Source organism: Triplophysa dalaica, chromosome 2, assembly GCF_015846415.1.
Source record: "Triplophysa dalaica isolate WHDGS20190420 chromosome 2, ASM1584641v1, whole genome shotgun sequence".
Classification (NCBI taxonomy): Eukaryota; Metazoa; Chordata; class Actinopteri; order Cypriniformes; family Nemacheilidae; genus Triplophysa; species Triplophysa dalaica.
Window position 1 is genome coordinate 11,075,026 of NC_079543.1, and position 18,412 is coordinate 11,093,437.

The 18,412-nt window shown below is 37.7% G+C and overlaps 1 protein-coding gene across 3 annotated transcripts in view; it reads right to left on the reverse strand.

The window, feature by feature from the left end:
- Window positions 1-18,412, reverse strand: part of LOC130434362 (teneurin-3) — a 578,467-nt gene that overhangs the window by 409,721 nt on the left and 150,334 nt on the right. For all 3 annotated transcript variants that reach the window (XM_056764479.1, XM_056764490.1, XM_056764500.1), the window contains one exon: window positions 13,670-13,710. The gene's annotated coding sequence lies outside the window, so the exon portion shown is untranslated. The remainder of the gene's footprint in view (window positions 1-13,669; window positions 13,711-18,412) is intronic.

An 18,412-nucleotide genomic window follows, 5' to 3' on the forward strand; every position in this document is an offset into this window, starting at 1 on the left:
GTACATTTACTAAGTGCGCTCAATATACAAATAAAAGAGTCCCTAATTATAATATGCAGAATTAAAGAAACTAGAATAACATTCCAATCTATCTTCACCGCTTCACTCTTTTTATCCCTGTTATTACCCTTTCATGCATTTTCGCAAAGCCGTCTGATGTATTCAGATATAACCATGATGAATAAATAAAAGGGTCTAGAAGTTCTTTCACCAGGATGCTTTTACCTCGAAGGGAATATTATCCTTGGCTTTTGATAGGAGCTCAACTGTGGGGAGAGATTTTCAAAGCCTGCAGTGCTGGAGACATTGCCAAGCTCTCAAAGAACCCCTGCTGCGCATGTCAAACTAAAAAATCTCTCTGAACTTGCAGAATTAAATACATCACCCAATCTCCTCAGCCTCTCCTTGTGGTGGGATGGTGGGAAGGGTTTTTTTAAGCACCCGTGTTGATAAAACAATGAGGTGCGAGAAAAAAAGTATGCCGTAGTTGGAGGATGCCTACAGCGTCTTTATTATCTAATACAATCTAATTGGAATTTGTTTGGTTCTGTTTTCTGAGAGACAAAGGGAAAAGTGGAGAATCCAAGAAGATTAACAAAATATTGTGACAAACGGGACTTGAAAGTATGTATGCCGAGCATGATGTAAAAAGAAAAAAAAATTGTTAGCCTCACAGTGCGGCAGCCACATTTATTCCCGTTGCTGTCCACCATTACTGTAGACTTTTATACGTTTATCATAAATTAAAACCCAGTTTATATACCTGCTCTGTTGTACATTTTCCATACAAATGTAAATCTTCTTAAAATCATCTCACAAAATGACAAAATTATATTTTCCCATTACGCTGAGCTATTACGTCTATCCTATCCATTTTGTTAGTACAGAGGACCGTTTTTGGAGAGCTCTGTTTCATTTCACAAACAACAAATTTTCATTTTTCTTGTTTACATTTTATAGGTCGTCTCTCTGCAAATTGGCAGCTATCAGATGGGAATATATTCACCTATTGCTTCCTGCTGTGTTGCATTACCATATGAAAGCCAACGCTATTGATTGGTCCCTTTTTTCTGGGTGGATCTTATCTGACTGTGTGCCCTCTTCATCCAATCAAACGCTGAAATGTGTAACTTTACCACGTCAGAGAACAAATCACAGCTTGTGAGGAGGAGTAGCAGCACTAGGACTATCTCTCCCTGCCTGAAATTCACAAGGCTTCAGTTTTATTCTAAAGAGTTCTTTTCACATGAATATCAATAATTAAAAATTTCCAGTTATTTTGTACATTAAGAGCACCCACTGTATTCTCAAGAAATGTGTCTCAGGCTTTGTGATTTATAAGCTTTCGTTTTCAATGTGTTAATATAAAAAATTCAACAAAATGTATAGCAATGGATGGAATTCGTTTTAGTGGTTTGCCACGTAAATATGTTGTAGATGTACTAACTTCATAATGTACAAAGCTCTTATAAATGTTTTTGGTCTGCTGCGCTGGCTAAAATGCTTATTTGTGATGTTTTGCGTATCAATTGTCCTAGATGAATATAAAAGTATGGAATCTTCGGTAATAAAGGACTGCAAATTATAAACCAATGTTTTGCAATCTATGCAAAAAATAATTCCAAAAAGGTCTGTATTGGTAGAGTTATATTCATAGTAGTGACATAATACATTGATTTAAATGCTTTTTTTAATTTTAACTTATTGTGGTGGAAAACACAAAAGTATTAGCCCAACTGAGACAGCAGATAAAAAAATCATATTGCTGAGCCTTTTCCTAATGACAATGTTCAATGTTAAAGCATGAAAAAACAGTTGGGATATTTCACAGATATGCTTTTTTAAGCAGTGGTTACTTCATTTGAGATTAAAAACAGACTGAAAATGTATATTTAACAACAACAAAAAAAAATAGTAACAAAATTAGTATTACTGTTAATTCCATTTTATGAATTAATTTTATAACGGATTTCTTATTTCAATTTTACACAATCCTTTTTTGGATATTGAACTTGAACTGTAAATAGCCTAAATATTCTTTGTGTAACATTGCACATGTGTGCATACAACATTGAACTCAATACTAGAAAATCTTTTAAAACTATAATAAATGTATTAAAACTGTAGGACATGTATGAGGAAAATACTAAATGTAATGTAAAAATTTAATGCAAATGTAAAATTAAATGTCACACTACAGGATAAAACGTTGTCACCAAAATCTCACTGTATGAATGTGTATGAAAATGTCACACCATCTGAGGTTCTTCTGCATCAACCCCTTTGAACATTTCCTGACCTACATTTGCAGACCATTTTAAATTCCCTTTCAAGTGACACACAAACATACAAAGACACTCAAATAAAAACAAACATTATTTAACACGCTTTAACAAAATAAAGCTTTTAACATTCAGCATGACCTTACTGTTTATGCATCAATACAAATTTTTTCCAATTGCCTTAATTATGACAACGTATCAGCCAGTGATATTTTAAGGCTACTTAGTTTTATTGTCAAAACAAGAAAAAACACTTTAAATGTCACCTTCATCAACTTTTATCAACAGCTCAACTGTATTTTAACAATGTGGATATTGTACAATCGATTCTCAAATAATGCAAGCTGTAGAAAATATACAATCGTTTAGATGCCTTGTGTTCTACCTGACCAGACAAGTAAACAGCGTTTGTTTATGCCTGATGAGGTCTAATTAAATATTCGTCACTCATCACACCAGCCAAACTCCAGGAAACTTCACAAGGGGAATACGCAAAGAAATGAACTCAATCAGGTCTCCATCAAACATCTCCCTCGGCGGAGGTGCGAGGCTTGTTTGCGGAGCGGTACAAGCACGCCTTTTGCCACTCCTGTTTGTGTACGTGCGGCCGAAGACAAACGCGCTTCCCATTAGTTCCTTCAAGCTACCTGTTTAGATCCTATGAACAACGCTGCACATTGTCAGAGCGTATTACCTGCTGCTCAAATTAAGCTGATATCTTGACAGCCTTGTCTAATTAAGTTGGTTCAGGCTTTGATCGATTGTAATAATGATGACCAGGCCACGTCGTCCGTGGCCGGTAAGTGAGATATCTTGTCTGCGTGGTGTTCTGACATTTACATCTTCCGAGACCGGCAGTAATTATGAAATAGTGGACTTGGCTATGGAACAGCTTGTAATACTTTTCGGAAATTGAATTGAGGACTTTGATTCGCGGGTCCCAGCGTAGCGTTTGTCTCGGGTGACCGCAATAATACAGAACAATAAGATTTTACAAGGTGTCCATTATGCTGTTCATTACCAGGCTTAATCTTATAGCCACACTCAGCTGTTTTAATTTTCCTTTTTCGGGCCCGATTTCTTGACGTCCCATAGAAATGTGAAAAAAAAAACTTTTCATTTAAATCGAAAGTCAATAATACTTGTTCCATGCTCTTAAGACAATAAAAAAGACAAACAATCCTTTAGAAAGCCCATTTAAAGCCCCCTTGTGCTTCTTACCGGCTTCATTACCAAGGGTTGGGGAGGTGGGGAGTCTAGGTGAGGGGTTTTGAGGGGGGGTGAAATTGTCTAAAGACTTTTAATTGGATTCTGGAAGCAGTTTCTTAATTGACTTCTCTATCGTGCTAATATAAGTGTACATCTTTATGTGTGTTCACCACATCCTAAATTGAACCCAGGAGGTCATGGTTGGATCTCCCGACGAGACTCATTGGGAACTATTGCCCGCTAAAAAATTCAATTTAGATGTGGAGATTGACTGGCTAATTCCAGTGTACCTATAATGGGTTTCTACTGTTCTCTTAATTAAGTTTTCGCATTAATGTACTAGATACACCCTTTAAAGCCGCACATTTCCCTTGTGGACAACATTTGAGGTGGGAAGACAAAATTAAAAAATTTCACTCGCTAATTGACAAAGTGAAGCATTTCCTCGGAGGTGTACCTGACAACACAAACAAAAAGCTCATCTGATGGCAGCCGAGAAGCCGGGGGGAAAACCTATCCCAAGTTGCTGCAAGTAGAACAAACTGTTTACCGATCTTGTGCTATTTATCCACCTCGCCTCCCGCGCGTTCATCGTATAATTCCTTTCTTTCAATCTTTGTTTGGGTGTTTTGTGTACGGAGTAAAATGAACTACAGCAGTCTGGCCAACCCAATCGCTTAATTCATTTTCACGTACAGTATGACCAAAATCATACTTTTTATGTTTTAATTCAATCATGTGCTATTGTATCAAAGCGTTCCAATTACATAAATGCATACACAGCTAGTTCAGTCCAGTTTAAAGAATTGTACATGATCCAAGTCGGGAAACCTCTACAATCAAGCCAAACTACAATTATCGCACTCGCTCTAAGTACCATTTTTTGGATCGTTGTCTACGTTCTCCACCAGAAGCAGACATTCACAACTTTGTAGCGCATCCATCTTGTGCACCTCTAAGAACTTCAAGGCTTTTGGTGGTGTCTGATTAATAACTTGCACAGGTTGAAAAGAAGAGAATGAGGAAGCCTCTATTAATTCCCATCCTTTTGTGTATGTAACTAATGGCATAACCCAAAGGTCACAGCAGGGGAATTGGCTTCTGTAGTGCAAGCCCATTTAACCTCTTTTTACCAGCTCGGGCGGTGCTTTCACAAGAGCATTGATTTCCTATTGTGGATCTGCTATTGGATGTGTGCCCTTTCTCCTGTCTATCACATTGGCCTTGGTCTACAACTCTATCTGCGGCATTCCTTCTTCACATTTTGTGTTTTCCTTTTTTTTTGGTTAGCATGATGCTTCATACATTGTAAAGTTTATGCTCTTAGCCGGTCATGTGCAAAGGCCTCACTCTAGTGCAAAGGTAAAATAAAAAAGAGGGAGGGGAAATCAATAATTGAAGCTTGTGATTTAACTTCAGTGCAGAAACTCATTCGTCGGGAGTCAAAGTACACTGGTGAGGATGAGACCATAAAAGAAAGTGCAGATGATAGAAATGTAGAATACAAACAAATCGCTTAAAAATCGCTTAAAAGTTAAAAGGATTTAAAAAGGACCACAGAAAATCTTCTTTTCTAATGAATATGCATTTAATGAATAAGGGGGTCATTGCATCTTTAAAGCGCTGCCCATTCCATGAACACCTCATGTGAATGACAACATTTGTCTGATGTCTGCAATTCATTACATCAGAAATGAGAACCAGACCAAAGGGACGTCAAATTGACTTCCGATGTCATTGAGAAATTAAAGTTAACCAACATAAAACACACATGCCTTTAGACAAAAGGGGCCAGCAACAAGATTGCTTTAAGAAGCTTGTTTGTCTCCCATATCCTTGTCTTTAGAGTACACCCACTATGCCCATTTCGTTTTTGTTCTTTTTTCAAAAAAACTTCCAAAGAAACTACCTAGAGATCTTTTTTCCTTTCACATTTTATACTAGGCGTATGAGCAACAGGCCCCGGAATAAAGAAAATACAGCTTTCGCAAACAAGAGCATCATAATGGATCTAATGAATCTGATGTTAAGTGTGTTTTCAAAGAGGTAGAGTGTCTCTTCAAATGTAACGGGAGGATATTTTCAATGCTAGAAGTCTCTCAGCCTAATTTCGGCAAATGTCAGCTCCTGCCACTCTATCGATTGACTCAGAGAGGGGGAAAAATGCTATCAATTGGGTCGGCCTTTGAATGGGATTTTTATATCGTGTCAGAGGAATTACAGGGGATATTTCACAAGCTCCTTTAAACACAAAATTAGGGCTAAATCACTGTGACCAACGACCTTGCCCAAATGGGAGCTTTAGTCATGTATAAGCTGAGACAGGAACCAACTGGTCACCCCCGAATGCTTTAGAATAAGGGTTAATACATTGCACATTCTGTGTTGCTCGGGACAGTGATTTACAATTCTATTGGCAAAGACTGCAGATTTAGAGAGGTAAAATAATCTTATTACCAGACTGTCAAATTGTCTTCCATTTGTTTTATAAGGTTTTGTCATTTCGGAAAATGTCACATCAGCACAAAAGACTGCCCGTGACTTTGATTACCATGCTAAACTCCTTTACTGTGAGTGTAAGCTCCGTTTTGTAGATTTTAGAAGGGTAAAATGGCCAGAATTATCAGCATGAAAGCTGACGGAATGGTGGTGTATGACTATGCAGGTGTAGATAGCTTTATGCTAGTTCTACAACTTGTAGTATAGGCATATGAAAAAAAATAAAAGTTTGTCTTAGTGTATCAATGTATGACACTGTCTTACACCAAAGTGTAACACTATCGGGATATTTGTATCCCATAGTAGGATAATAGATAATAATAGATACATGACACACAGGATTGTTCAGTGTTTGAGTCATTGTTTTCATAAATCTTCATAAAAATTACAAAATTCTTAGAAAACAGAATTTTTAGATAGGATTTAAATGATATTTCTAATAAAAATGCTTGCTTTCTCACTTACTTTTTGTACATGAAGCACATGAAGCACATGATAAGCATTTTTGTATTGGCCATTTGAAATTCCTAAAAGATATCTTTATTTGTTGAATATTATCAGGCATTTTTAAATGATCATTTCTTAGCGTTATTTCTAAATAATAATGTCCCACAAAGGGTTCAAATATATCAGTGCCATTGTTTTTTCTCAAGATGCTCAGCAGTACTTTTTCATCTTTTTCAGATATATAGAAACATAAACTTTGTGTAATATTACTTAAAACACAGTAAGACAAAATAACAAATAAAAAAAAACATATATAAAAATTTCATATATTATAAATTCTAATATAAATGTATTAAATGTATCATAAAATCAATATGATATATATAGATATACAGTATATGCATGTGTTGTACAAGTGGAACAAGTCTATAGTGATTTCCTGGGCAAAGTTTCAACATTTAATGTTATGCGGCAGAGTAGGGCTGAAATGATGGGCTGTCAGATAATACATATCATGCAGCATTTTAAAAACTTAAGGCCTGTCGGTGCAGATGACAAATTGCAGGGAAGGGCAGGGGTAGACGTGCTGGCACATCTCGGATCTGATACTGAGTGTGGATCAGTCCAAAGCTCCGTCACGCAAGGCTATGTCAGCATCCTCTTAATTTCATATCTCAGCACCACCATTCTCCCAACACCCATCAGTCAGCAGTAGTTAGCCATTAACATTCTCTTCTGCCTCTTCTCAAACTTTCAACAACACCATGGGAAGAGACAGAATGTCTATAGTGAAGATACCAAGATTTTGCACACTAGGTCTGCAAAGTTTGTAATGTCAAAAATGCTGAGACACTAAAAGTATCATCCTATGGGCTATGGCAGAGCTAGTCAACAATCATCTTTACCTGGTCTGCCTTAACATTTCAAATAAGTGGAGGACGCGATAGGTCACGTTTCAAAACGTGTCTTGAGCTCTTGAAAGTAACTGCAGGAAGAGTACTACACCACTTGAACTGTTGTCTCAGATAAGGAAAAAAACAATGTTGTTTTTATTACTGCATTCATTATGTATGATTTAAACAGCTATATTTACGAAAACAGCTGATTGTCTCCCTCCACAACTTGCACTTCAAGAATCTTTTTGTGGGATTACTTTTGTGCTGAATGTATTAGCTTTTTGACTTTTTTTATTTGACTTTCATTAATTAAATATCTTTATAAATATCCTCTTGAAAAAAAAAACAATACCACCCACATCTTGGAAGTACTGGGGGACTGTGGGTGAGAAAATGAACAGCAATTTCATTCAACGCATTAGGGAATATAAAAAACAATTAAAAAGAAAATATCCCTTTTAATTAAATATCATGAAAAGGTATATACTGGATGCAATATTTGTGTGCATGTTTTAATGTATGACCTGTAAGTAACAGCGACAAAAGCAGTATAAAAGGAACATTGTGCAATAAATAATGAAAATTTAAAATAACAGAAGAAATTATGATATGGGAAAAAACTTGCCAGCATCCTATTTATACTTTTGGAATCTGGCCCTCAAAGAAAATTAGTTAAAGACACCTGGGCTATGTTAAAGCACTGATAAAACAAACTGTTTACTCTAAGAAATGTAAATTATACAATATAAAAATAGATGTGCTAAATGAGTCATAGAAACATGTATTTCCATTATTTTAACTCATCAAAACAATTTCACCAATTATTTAACTTTATTTTAGAAATTATACGAAATGCTACTTTTCAAAATATTTTTTTAAAGTCTGATGAGAGTCTGATGTAACAAACTATTTTTAACTAAAGTTTTTAAGTAGATTTTTGTTCATGTACTGAACTGTATGTAAACAAATATAGTTTGTCTAGCATGATTAGAGATCGATACAGAACTTCATGTGGTCACATTTATGTTACTTTTGTTACTTTATTTCGCTCTAGCCATGAAAACAACATTAACAAAATCACAAGTTGACAAGCCAGCATCTGTCAGTGAAACTGCACTTATCTCACATCAGCTACTGACACAATGACCTGTGCTGATTGTCACTAATATGCCAGGAAGACTTTTCAGGGGACACAAAAATAGTATTTGAATAAAATACTGTGAAATATAGTTTCATGCCATAAGAAATAATTACAGTATATACCTTTTTGTTATTCACCTGACATCCACAGCCGTGGCATGAGTTAATCTTGGACCCAGTCTTCAATTTAAGACCTTACATTTATCTAACAATGGCTACAAGCATGCTTGTGGGGCCAAAACCTGTCTTGTTGAGCAAAAAGCCAGAAAAAACATGACATAAATCACAGATTTTTTAAATCATAGATTCATGTTGCACCGACATTACATCAGCTTCTTACTCAGAATAAATTATGTGCCAAAATTTTCTAATCCTGTATGTTCTACAAACAGATTACTAGTGAGGAAAATGATCTCAAGGATTTTCTTTCAATGTACACAACATGAAACGACAACAAAATAAGAACCATTTTCTCTTTAAACAAAGTCGTTTGCTCATATTAAATATATGATGGCTATCAAATATTAAATATGTATTATATAGATGGTGGATATCAGAGTGATCTGTTAGTTAAAATGGTCAGACACATCAACTTTAGGATCGACCGGTAGTGTGTCATAAATTTCTGTGGCAGTAGAAGAAGCAATAGTAGTATTTAAACTGGTGACTTGGTGTCACCAACGGTGCAGAAATTACACATTTAACGGAAAGCATATCAAAAGCTAGGACTATCAAAACCTTCCTAAAACTAAACAGCATAAAGTAAGGCAAAAAATTAATCACCTTCCCACATTAGTTGGTGAAACTGGCACAAAATATTGTAATTATGAGATCACAGAAAGATTAAGGATATGAGTAATTACACCACGTATGGGGCAAATATGGTTAATCAAAGTGAGCTAAGACTGTGCTTTTCACACCCTTCCAGGCAATCATTTAGGCTGCAAATGAGGTAATCCTTACGTGATTGGAGTGATTGATATAGCTTGATTTAAACTTTACAAACTTAAATACGCACTGATGCTGCTACTCTCATATAAGTGAGTTCAACCAGTGAACCAGAAAGATGGGGTCAAAGAGGTTTCCCAGTCAGTCGACCTTTAATCGAACCTCAGAAACGTGGAGTTCAAAGTACAACAAACTCATTTTACCTTCAGGACCTACAGTATGTCAACCTGATTGCGATCAAACAGGGAACCTCTTCGGTTCTAAAAGACTCCAACAACGCCATGACAAAACGAGAAACTGAATTAAACAACAAACAAGTAAAAAATACTCTTGCTAAAACCATTCTAAAAGTACATATGTACTATATTAACCTACTCGTACATTCTTTGTGATATTAGAGCAGTGGGAGATGTCTTGGCGATGTGTTGTGTGCACAGTTTTCAAAGTTTGTTTGTTTTCATGAATTTTAATCAGCACATCTGTAAAGCCCCAACCTGCCGCCACGCTTACTCGGAACCTCATCCACCTCAGAAGGCAGACAGCTGCCGACTGCTAACACTGCAAAACAATCTTCCCCTTCATAGCCATTACACCGCCGCCTGCCTCTTCATCTCCTCTCGACTCTATTATTTAGCAGCAATAAAGTGATGGAAACCTAAAAACCATTTGCATTTGACTTTCGTAATCTGTGTCCACGTGAGATTTGTTTCACAGATCCATTTTACCTGCGGCCAATTTTGGAACTGACTCTGCAACAAAACATTGAAGCAGGGTCCCGGATTACATTTGCGCATCCCTCTTTCGACGCAAAGATGAATGTGTTCAAGTTGACATCTGTCCTGCAAACAAAAAAGCAATTGCAGTCGTCTTGAGTCACGCTTGACCTCACGCTAAATTCATGTGATCAGCAGAAGCATTGAGAAGAGAGAGTTCTGATTATTCAGCAACAGCGGAGTTCTGTATATTGAGGGCCATGTAGCACAGAACGCGTGAGCGCCACACGCTGAGTCGCCCAGCTGCGCTCAGATCTGTAATTGGGTTAGAGGGATACACTATTCTCTGCTGCCTGTCTGACAGTGGCTTGAAAGGGAATAGCAGAGTTGTAGACACTCGGGAATCTGTGTAGCTTAAAGGAACTGCCGTCCAACTAGGAGATGGCACTGAAAGAGCGAACTCTATTGAGCCGTATTTGCTCTAGTTTCACTCGTAAAGACAAAGATCCATGCTCAAACAGCTACTACAGCTACCCGCTAATGAGCGCCGCCAGTGCAGTGACGTACAGTGGCCGGCACAGCAGCGGAAGTCCACATTTCAACAACGATGTAGGCGAATAATCCCTCAACCTCGACAGCCTGATGGGACTTAAAAGGGCAAGAGCCACCTATGCAAGCGGTGGCGTGAAACATCTTTAGCGCAATCTTGCCACTGAGTTTGGCAAAAAGTCCTATCATTAAAGCTGCAGCATAGCAGCGAGTGAGGACATGAGAAGGTTCATAAAGGCTCGCCATCACAAGGAGAGCTGGCCCTATGTGCGTCCGCTTCTATTACACAGCCAGAAGTAAATATTCTCTGGATGATAACATCAGCCTCATCTGGCCGAAAAGACTGCAGGTGCACTCACTGCACTCTGGTCTTATCTCCTCATAACAGAAGGGCGGTTAGAAGGATCGGAGAGCGTCGCGGGCATTAGGCAATAGGAATCGCGTTGTGGCTCACGCCCACACAAAATCTCTCTCCATTAGCCTGATGCTAAAGATGGTCGAGCCAACTTCGAGTGGATCGACCAGTGTTGCATCTTTGAACACGCTGATATTCAAAGAGAACAAAGGGAAAGCAAGATGCAGGGCTGAGAGGACAAAGTGCAGGAAAGAGCAGAAAATGTATCTACTTCAAGATTCTGATAAGTAAAACATAAATATGTGTATTATGAATTCTGCATTCACAGATAAATAGACTTCCAATTTAGTAATGCTCTAAAACATTGCATTTCTGTGATCAAGGAATACATGCATAATTTCTTCAAAGGCCTGTTAAGAATGATAAGCAAACCGAACAAGGTATTATATTTAATTTAAATCAAAGTAAATCCATTTTAATTAAAAACATTGATAGTAAGCTACTCAACCTTCACGTCCACTCACAACTTGCAATAATCACGCAGCAATTAATCTGACAGCGAAGGGTGTTTTCATATTACGTTGTCTTCTTTGGACTCTCTCAAATGGAGCAACTCTAATTGTTGCCTAAAGTTGTTTAAAGGGAATTAAGAGTAATTGGTTTTTCTTTGTCAATTTTTAAGATTAGAAGGAGCAGCAACGGTGCAGATGTCACACTTCCCCACTAACAGTAATGTGGATGGTGATTTCGAAAATTAAGCAAAGTTAAATGAAATTAATATTTTAGTGTTTCAATTACACACGGTCAAGAACATACTCATAAGCCTTACATTAGACAGAAAAATAATGCAATTATACATCTCATTTTAACAAGACTTTAATTCCCAATTTCGTCATACACTACAAAAGCCGCCAATCTGATAATGGCTACTATATTTCAAAAACATTGTAAAACATTGGAATTTTTTATCTTTAAATTCGAAAAAAGCAGCAATTATTATTATTTGATCAGGTAAGTATAGATAAACAGAATCAATGCAGTCAACAATAGATAAATTATGATAAGAAATGTTTATACATAAGTCAAATATATTTCCAAAAATGCCAAAACATTGTAATGTCTAACTAAAAATATCTACACTATTAATAAACATATATCTATTTTTATTTGTATTGGACGTACCTTCACAGCTCCCTTACTGCAACATTGTACCGCCATCTTGTATAAGACCATCTTTACGAAAAAACACATCCTTCACAGCAAACCACCACAAACATGTACGTGTGCTATGCATTTGCTAATCGAGGGATTCCCCTGATTGTCAGTATGTGATGTCTGTCTCAGCAACACAGCTCTTTATGGTCCTAACTGATACAAAGAGCTTAGTGTCACTTGATAGCATCTATAAAGTGTTCTTTTCAAATGTGCACACCAACTTCGCTGCATTGGCCAGATTTTAATCCTCCAGTTTCTTTGACATATGTGCACAAGCTACACCCCACCCTTTCTCGACCGGCCTTATATTATGCCTATGTGGTATAATAGCCAGCATTCAGAGCTGTGATAGTCAGAAAGGGAGAGAGTTCTCTTGGGTAAAGTGAAGGCCTCCAGTGTGAAGGAACTGTGGGAAAGCAGCATGGTGCAGAGATGCACAGTTACACCAAAGGGAACGGTAGGATCCAAGAAAAAACAGAGAGAGGGAGGGTGAGATGAGAGAGAGAGAGAGAGAGAGAGAGAGAGAGAGAGATTGTGTTCATGAGTCTACTTACACAAGGAAGAGAGGTGGGAGAGTGGGGGGGGGCATGACAAAGGGAGAATTGTGAATTCACAGGGTTTTACTAGAGGCTGGTAGCGTACAATGAGTAGATGCGAGGGGTCATCAGTCAATCGATGGGCGTGCAGGTAGAAAGAGAGAGGCCAGACTTGGGTGGTCCCAATACATCTCAAGTAGAGAGACAACTCCACACTGCGTGTAGAAATGTGTGGGGGGGGGTTGTATGTGTGCACACATGAGGATAGGTAAAGACTGACGGTATTATCCGGAAGGTATTTTGGCATCTTGTGTTTTCATACCACAATGTTCAGTTACGGTAGTGGCACAGTATTGCCACTGGCAACCCGACTAGCAATGAAATTAAATGGTCAATTTTATTAAGCTGATCCAATTCTCCCTAAGTGGGGGACAATCAGCTTCAATGCGAAATAATAAATGGAATACTAAAAGTAGAAAATAAGAGGAAACATAAGTAATATAGTAATATTTTTACATTGTATATGTTTGTAATATGTTAGTTAAAGCAGTGGTTTACAAACTTGTTTGTTGTAAGGCCCCATTTGTGTAGAGTGCATCGCGTTGTGGCCCCCAAATAAAGACTTAAACTTAGAATTTTAATTAAACCAAAAACAAACAATGCCCCGAACATCCATTCTTTTGGTTGGTGGTGTTTTTTTCTGATTTGTGATTGCATAAAATGTGTGATACATTTCTATAATTCATAAATACTATAAAATCTATACCCCCATGTATCCATATTGGAGGCCACCAGTTTGAGCAGCACTGATCTAAAGAAATTACATTACTGTAGCATCTTAATATACTGTCCCATGCTTTCATAGAATAAGAAGACTTACATATACGAATTGCATTCTTCAGGGTCGAGGATACAAAGGACCTGTGAAGAGAAAGGAAAAGGGATGAAACAGATATTCAAAGAGCAGGCTTCCTCTATAAAGCTTATATATCACAGTCTCCAAATACAGCTCTGCAGCTGCTACCTTCTCTCTATGAATCTCTCTCTCAAACACACGCACACTGCATGCCACTAGAGGACAGGGCCGAAGAAGCCCTTCTCAAACAAATCGTGAGGGTGATGTTTAATGTCTGCATTTGATTACTCTGAAAGCATGTTCGGAAAACCGATGGCGGACCCTTTCTCTTGCATGTGAAGGACACTGCGAGATTCATATTCCATCAATTAAGAAAATAAGAAGCTATTTCACGCAAATGCGTAATTTATATGCAAAATGTCAGCCAAAGTGCTGCTTATCATTAGCAGTCTAATTGCACATATCAAGGCTGCTTGAAGATCGAATGGCTGTGAATGGGGCACTTGTTTGTGCCATGAGTGGCTCTTCAGCCCCATCTACTGGGCCTGGGCTCGCTCTCTCTCAGTCTGACAGTAGAGAGAACCTCCTCACCTCTGGGCTAAGAGGGAGGCCTGGCAGGTGCCCTCTCTGGAGTAAAGAATAGCAGGGACACCGCAGAGGGGAATTACGCTTGGGGCTGCTGGAAACGTTGCTATCGAATGCGGGTGGATACTGAAGGGAGGGGGAATGAAGGTTCATAGAATCGGATTTCAGAACGAAAAAGTCTAAAGTCCTTAAACATGCCAGATAATCAGACCAAATTTCCTGCTTGGTTTTGTGCAGCTTTGTGCTTCGGGCAGTAGAACAAATTAAGCATCGTTTTCCACAAAAGTAACATTTTATCTGGATAAACGACAAGTTTTGGATTAATGATTGTAGAGCAGAATGTCCGATCACACACACCTATACATAAAACGTACATATGTGTAGAGTGGGATAAAAAATAATAAAAGTGTGGCATTGATTTTTAAAACCAAAAAAAGCTTTAATAAAAACTATTATTATGCATTATTATACGGTTATAAATCCACAGGCCTTCTTTTGAAACCTTAAACCCAAATGAAGCGGATAAAGCTGACAGAATGACACAAAGGTTATCTAAGGAATTAATTAAAATTCTACACGTGACAACCATGTTCTTATGTGATAAACGCATATACACATCTTATTAAACATAATGTGTTAGATCATACAACTGTATGTTTTTAAGAGTTACATTTTTTGCTAGTTTGCTGTATAGTCATTGCTTTAACCTCACTTCTTTTATCCTTAATATATAAAAATGAAAGCTTAAAATTTGTCAATTATTTCAATTTTTGCAAGAGTGTAATAAACAGGTCATTTACTCAAATCGTTTATATATTTTTTCCACACTAATTATCACCAACATGACCAACAATTTGCCCCTTAAATGTTCTAAAGTTACTTTTGTTGCCAAGGAAACACAAGCCTATCACACAGTATCCTGTATAAAGCAAAAATAAAATAGGAAATATGTCAGCTTTAAGTATGATTTTTGAGAGATGCAAAAAAGGTAAAAATCACTTGAAAAGAAGTTGTATTGGAGCATAATTTCCGATGAAATCATCATTTGAGATGTAGTGGAAATAACAATGTGTTGACAATGACATTTTAAACACAAACTGAAATAAACTTGACTGAATAATCTTATTATGTAAATAAACTTTTGGATACTGTTCAATAATCTAGTAAAAGCATCCAAAGCCTCAAAAACAACCACAAACACACACGGAACCAGTGCTCAAAATGTAAAAAAAATCAACTCTTCTACATTTCGACAGCAATACTATCCAATGTAACACATTAATCATGAAGCAATGATATCTGAAATAATAAGTGTGCCAAAGATGTTTCAAAAGACTGCACTGCAAGTTCCTGCCCTCAGAACGGCTATAAAAAGAAGGTGTCGTCTGTTCTCTTGTGTGTAATGTCAACGTGATCCTGCCAAAAAAAGTTCTCTATTAGCAAACGTTCCTCTTATTGGAGTTTAAACGGTGGTGTTCTGACAGAAAACAGTGCGACAAAAATGAATTAGGTCTCAGTGGGGACGCAGCGGGGAGGCGAGGAGCCAGCCAGCCGTGAGAACCCCAGGTGAAGGTTAAGCAATGTCTCAGCCACAGCATTGCAGGTGAGGGAGAGATAGAAAGAGAGCGTTGAATCTGATGAAGAGAGTGGTGACAGGAGGTGGGGGGAGAGAAGAGTTCTCTGGTGAGGTGAAGGACTATCTCCAGAGATATCCAGCACAGGGAGCGGGCTGACAGCTCGCACCGGACTACTGAGGGGCCGGCGAGGCGCCAGGAACTCTACTCTGAATTCTACTGAGACCAAAGCTGCCCTAACTCAAACAGACCCCTCTCCAAAGCTTCTTCATGCATTGCTTGGCACATAACCCACACTGGAGGCTTCTTTAGTTTTGAGGACCCACCAGGGGACAGGTGGCTCCTCCTCCAGCCCAGCTCTCACTCAAACTTAGGTTAACAATGAGGAATCACCCCCTCCACCTCGTCCAGGAATCGGGCTGTAGGGAGCTGGCTCAGGCAGGGCTCAGAGCTATAGGTGAGTGACCGGAGGCCCAAAGGAGCCACAGCTCAGTTCCGACTCAGTGGAGAGATAACAAACAGTGGAATCATGGTGGGGGAAAAGTAGCTGGGTTACTTTTAAGTTTGTAGATATAAAGTTATACTGGGGAGAGGGGCATGCCAATAACAAGGCAGTAGAAAAATTGGAATGTAGGCTACTTTTTGTGAAATAAATAAAAAGGGTTTTCAAGTAAACCTGTGTTCAATGACTGTTACTAAAACAATCTGTTAAACCAAATAACTCATGTTTTTTATAGTGCATTACAATTAATATAAATCAAACTGCAGTTGGGTTGTTATGATTAAGTCATAATAACGAAAAAAACTAACTAGAACAATAAAACACAAATAAAACATGATAACATGATTTATGAAAACCTTTAAAAATGGAGATATGGAGCAAATAAACTCAATTATTCGTGGTAATTTGAATTGTAACGTTATTGTTACCTATTGTATTATTCAATTTAATAATTGTGATAAACTGTATTACTGAATACCAGAACAAGTCTACAACATAACTATTACACCGTCTCGATGCCGGACGCAGCGCGACACGATTAAAGACTATAGACCACATTAGAACTAGGACTGGGTATCGATGCTTATGTTCCGATTCGATGCTCGATTCCAGTCGATGATCATAGATTTAATACAAATCCTACAGATATTTCTAAAAAAGATCAGTAAATATCACATTGCAATGGTGAATTAAAAAATGAAATGAAGATTAAACTTTAAACACACTTGGATATATTGAAACAGAACAGGTTATTTTACATTTAAGATACAGTATAACAAACACAATTCCACAAAATTAGCTGTAAAGTGGGGCACCAATGAACCGCTGCCTTTTATGTGAAGGTGATGTTAAATTCGATGACACAACCGCTTCCGCTATGTTATTTAAATAATGAATGAACAAAATGCTCACTGTTGTAACATTCACCCATTGTAAAAAGAAAAATAACATTCAGGTTAATGAATGTTCAGTGCTTGTGGAAATATGAAAAAAAGAAAAATGATTGACAGCTTTTGAGAAACGATAATGAATCGACCGCATTTTAAAAAACGATTAATCAATTTTTCAAAGCGCTAATTAGAGTCAATAATAATTTTACATTTTGTCCGCACTGGATGCCAGGCATTTCCGGTATAGACACGGTGTTAGACTATTAACAACTGTGAGATGCTCAGGCTTAGCGATAAAAGAAACAAGAAAATGTAAAAAAAAGCATTTCTTCATTTACTCTTTCTAACCTCTGTAATATTCTACATTCAATTATATAAACTCATCAAATTATGAAGAGATTTTGGGAGCCGCACGAGAGGCCTCACGCTGACAGGAAGCACTCGCTTTTCCAGAACAACAAAGTCAGCTGAGGGGTTTGCGGGTGTGTGATTCAGCTGCAGAATTATTGCACACCTGCCTGTGATTGACACCCCCCACATGGCTCCAGATTGGCAGAGTAATTAATGTCAGATTGCAGACTCTTTTGTGCCACTTTTCCCATCCGGAATCAAATACCCCACAAGGTTTAACCTTTCCATTGCCTCTGGCAGGAGGTTTATGAACTCGCTCGCAATCCTCTTCTCTATTTACTGTTAACAACACAGTGGCAACAACGCAAGAAGAGTAATTCTACGTCTTTCACTCTGCCTTATTAACCATTTTTTGACATATTCATTTTTTTAAAGACAGTATATGTTGTCTGTTTACAATCACACTTGAAAGCAGTAAGCAATTCAGTGCAACATGTCTTGTCATCTTGATTGCTTTGGGTTGAACTAACTGTCACGTAACCAAGCAACATGTCATCACACCTGAATATCTGTTTTTCCATAACAACTTAAAGAACAGCATTTTTAAATTTGTATCAAAAGTGGGCAAAACTGCAAGGTCCAAAAAAAGCGGAAAAGAATATGACTAAAGAAAAAAAGGAAGAGAACAATTATTGAGAGGCTAATTCTAACACAAACTAAAAGCAATTTGTCTTTCCAACAAAATCTACTGAAGGATTGTGTTCTTGCTAGTCAGATAACATCAGTAAAAACAATTTGAGACCAGGGTAAGAAAATGGGATGTCACAGCGCTGTTCTGTAATGACGTGTTTTGTCTGACAATGCA